The sequence below is a fragment of the Chinchilla lanigera genome, unplaced genomic scaffold, assembly GCF_000276665.1.
Source record: "Chinchilla lanigera isolate Chin_1 unplaced genomic scaffold, ChiLan1.0 scaffold00045, whole genome shotgun sequence".
NCBI classification, from domain to species: domain Eukaryota; kingdom Metazoa; phylum Chordata; class Mammalia; order Rodentia; family Chinchillidae; genus Chinchilla; species Chinchilla lanigera.
In genome coordinates, this window is record NW_004955446.1 from 16,581,764 (window position 1) to 16,586,443 (window position 4,680).

Sequence of the window (4,680 nt, forward strand, 5' to 3'; positions counted from 1 at the left end):
CATCAGAGATGATATATACTTCTCAGATGAAGAAATACAAATGACAAATAAATACATGAAAAATGTTCATCATTGGTCATTCGAGAAATGCAAATTAAAGCAACACTTAGATTCCATCTCATTCCAGAAAGAATGCTTATCATCAAGAAATCAACCAATAAGAAATGCTGGTGGAGCTGTGGGGAAAAAGGAACTCTTCTTCACTCTTGGTGGGTTTGTAGACTGGTGAAACCACTGTGGAAATCAGTGTCGATATTTCTCACAAAACTAGGATTAGAGGTTAACCCAGCTATTCCCCTTCTGGGTATTTTTCCAGGAAAACTGAAAACACATTCCACAGTGATATATGTGTACCCATGTTTATAGCAACACAATTTGTCATAGCTAAATCTCGGAAACAACCCAAATCAATGGAGGAATGAATAAAAAAGATATGGTATTTTTATATAATGAAGCATTACTCAGCTATAAAAGAAAAGGTTAAACTCAAGACTTTTATAGGTAAATGGATGCAACTACAGAGCATACTCATAAGTGAAATAAATCAGACCCACATGTATGAACATCATATTGTCTCCCTAGTGTAAGAACCTGAAAGAGTAAATAAACCCTAAAGGTACAATAGATATTGTGAAAGGGAAAGAAATTGCTCAAAGAGAGGGAAAAACTGGGATGAGGGAAAGGACAAAAGAAAGAAATAAGGAAGGGAAAAATATGTGTATATACAGGGATAGCTGGAATAATTGCACTGCTGATGTCTGTTGATTTGTTGAAACAACAATTAATGCTTGAATTTTCAACTAATCTGGAGGCAGCAATAGGCAATGTAACAACCATTGCTGAATTCCTACCACCTTGTTTAGTGAAGCTCTGAATCATTTTTAATTTTTGATTACTGTTTATTCTCTTTAATTATTTGATCAATCTTGCATTCTTGCATCTGGTTATCTGAGCAGCTTTACTGAAGGTAGAGATATATAATATAACAGCCATTGTTAACTCCTATCATCTTGTTTTGAACTCCTGTATCATTTTTATTATTTTTGTCTTTATTGTTGTTATTTTGTTTTTTTTCTTTTTAAAATAAAAAAAGAGAGATGGTAGAAGCAATAATCAGATAATGACTGAGAAGACACGTTTTTTGAAGGTCACTGGTAGGTATGGCATTTATCAAAAAGGCTGCAGAAAAAGACATTTGGGTTGCTCCATAGGCACTACTTTTACTGATTAGTGGGATCTTCCACAAAGATTTGGAGGACCATTTAGGATGTTAGTTTAAAAATATACAAGCAAGTGTAGTCTTGTGCATTACAATTTGAGGTACGTTCACGTTATTTACAGGTGAATAGGGTGAGTAGTAAAGAAAGCGAAGGACAAAGGAAAGTATTTGCCTAAACTCACAGAGCTGGGTATTTAATGATGGCCTGATAATCCATACCTGTTACTTGTTTATTTTTTTGGTTAAATTAAAAGATCATCTTTGCAACTTCTCATGGGAAACTTTCAAGTTCTGTTGAGTGTATATATTGAAGAAACCCAAATACAAATAAAGAGCAAAAGAAAGATAGATAATAGAAAACAGAGATAGATCTTTTTCAAATGGGAAGGGGCGGGAGGAAGGGGAGAAGGGAAAAGGTCATAAAAAGAGTAGAGAAGTGTCATTTACATGTACCAACTCCCCACAATAAATGTAATCATCGTGTACCATAAGCACGTAGTAATAAGAAAGAATAGATTGTGAAAATGTAATGAGAGGTGGGGCGTGATGGTGCATGTCTGTACTCCCACCTACCTGGGAGCTCAACATAGGGAGGTCACAGGTTTGAGCTCAGCCTAGGCAACATGGTAGGGCTCTGGCCCCCAAAAAACATAAAAGTAGAAAATATAATTGAAGAAGAGTTTGAATGCACCACATTGATCCAGAGAGAGAACATGAAACTTTTGAAGTTTGAAAAAGCAGTGCCAGGAAAAGTTGGTTTATTGTAGCATCCACTTGAGGTCTCCGAACATAGGTGTGGGAGTTAGAAAGATGAGGTTTATAGAGGAAATAAAACTAGTTTAATTTATACCATAAATTGAAAGGACATATAAATGGATTACCAGGCAAAAGAGGATACGATGACAAAGCCAATTAATGAGTAAGTGTAGGAGAGAAAGCTGTACAGAGAAAGAAAATTGGAAAATTAGATTTAAGGAAGTTTAGATGGTCATTTCACAGAGTGTTAAGAAACTTTTAATGAAATTTCCCTGTAAACATCAACTATTATTTAGAATGGACTGAGTCACCTGAAATTTTACTACCCATAAAAAAAATCTCCATGTTTGTATATACTTAAACACATAATTTGGCATTTATGATTTTTCTAAGAACTTGCTTCATGATATACTATGTAGTAAAAAATTGTTTGAGGGGGACTCTGGGGATTGAGCCTGGGGCCCCACACACCAGGCAAGTACTCGCTCACTGAGTTATATCCCCAGCCCATGCTGAACAATAATTCTATTCCAGTAACTATGGATGCATAGCACCAGCATGAAAGGCTGATTAGTATTCTGTTGTGTGGAAGAAATCTTCTAAGGACGTAGTCCTAGAACTGGAGCTACTGGACCAAAGGATACAAGCCTTACTCGTTTGCTGTATCTTAAAAACTCCCTGCTAGGAAAGTCATTCCAATACATTACTGCCAAAAGGGCATGAAAATATTTGTTTTACTACATCTTTGTTAACACTGCATTCTTTATTTTTGAGAACTTTACCAAATATGGTAGCAAACAATGCTCTTTGCTACTTAATTTTCATTTCTTTATTAGTGAGAATAGTCGTATTATAACACTTATATAGATCTATTATTATCTATACTTATGTACACATTTGTGTTTCTTCTTTTTATGAGTTTATAAAATCTTATGTGTATTAGAGATGTTTCTCTGTCATGTTATTTCAGGCACTGTTCTTGGTTTGACACCCTCCTTAACCTCATTTGTGCTGATTTATCTTTGTTTTATAGGAATATTAAGGTTTGTCTCCCTTTATAAATTAAATCTTGTGATGTCCCTTATCATGTTTGGCTTTAACTACATAGTAACAATGGATTATTAATCACTGACATAAGAATGCATATGTTTTCTGGCATTTTTCATCTTTTTTAGAAACTAAACTTGTTCTAGCCACTGAGCTATCTCTTTTCATTTTTAATTTTGAGATAGGGTCTCACTAAATTACTCACGCTGGCCTCAAACTTTGATCTTGGGCCTCAACCTCCCAAATAGCTGGGATTACAGGTGTGTGTTATCACGGCTGGCTGAGAATTAAAACTTTTGATTCAAGAATCTCATAAATTTCTAACCAGCCTTTGTTCTTGCTAACAGTTTTATTAGAATTTGCCTTTAACTTATCTTTAAGGGTTTCAAAACACTGGAATATGACATAGCAAAAGTCCTTCTATCACCCAAGTTTTCTTTACTGCACTTACTTGCTGGTTGTTTTTCTAGGTATAATTAAAATCTGAGTGATAACCCTGAACTACTGAATCAATTAACCCTGAAGCCTGTCTCACCTCTAGATTTCCTCATTTCAGAAGCCAATGCACAATTTTACAGTTAAGCTTGATTAATTCAAATTTTGAGTCTAACTTGTATACTTGGAATGTAAGGAATAGAGGGATGGGATAGCGTCTGAGGTGATTTGGCTCAGCCATGCCAGAGTAGAAGAAACCTGCACTGGTTGTGAGTCCTACAAGGGGTTCTAGATCACGATGGCGGTGGGTGAGCACAAGCATTCGGTTAGCTCTTTCCCTGCTGGGCTCCTTTGACAACTGGAACTGGAAAACAGTCACCAGCATCTGGAGCTGTAATTGATGTTTGGGGTACGGGAGACGAAAGCTTGTTGGACAGAGATGGCAGAGTGAGGAAGTGGTGGCTGCTCGTGTTCAGTGGGAGACCACAGGGGAGGAGAAACTGTCTCTGCCCAGCGGAAGACTTCAGGCCCAGCCATCGGTGTGCAGAAAGAAGCAAAAGGGCAAAGAAGCCAGGTGCGATGAGGTCTGTCAATAGACCCACATCAGCAGGCATCTGTTTCATTCTTCCTATGTACAGGATGCCTAGCAAGACCCAGAAGCCTTTTCCCAGAGAAGCTGAACAAATCACATAGAAAGAGTGAAGTCAGTGGGCACTTGTTTCCTAGGTATGAACCTCCTTTTTGCTGCATGTAGAGATCTCCATCTCTGTGGGAAACACAGTTTTCACTTTCACATCTTGGCTTGTGCTCACATGTAGATAACTCCAAAGGTCGTTTATTCATGGCAGAAATGCAGCAGGAAAACAGGTCCACCTATTCCAATTAGTATGTGCACCTGGTTCCTTATGGCTCGGTAGGTAGCACCAAAAGAGTCTGGCCCCATGGCTGGCCTCTGGCAAACATCTCCTTGGGCGGCACATATCTGCGAGCTGTGCTCTGTGAGTGGGGGTAACAAGGAGTCAGGTGTGTACACTGCATAATTTTTAAAAATCTATTTGAAGATTTTTGCATAGCTTCTAGTATCCTCTGCTTTTCTTCTTTGAGCAACAATAGGCACTCAAGATTTTTGTGTTGGTGGAAATGGAGAGGCACCCACTGAGATCTGGTGAATTTTGAGGCTCTGTGCCTCTTTGTGACATTTGAATGAAACTGTAAAGCATTTG

General features: G+C 37.7%; 1 pseudogene; it reads right to left on the reverse strand.

The window, feature by feature from the left end:
- LOC102015062 overlaps positions 1–3,994 on the reverse strand; it is a 6,592-nt pseudogene extending 2,598 nt beyond the window's left edge.
- Positions 3,995–4,680: the final 686 nt, after the last annotated feature.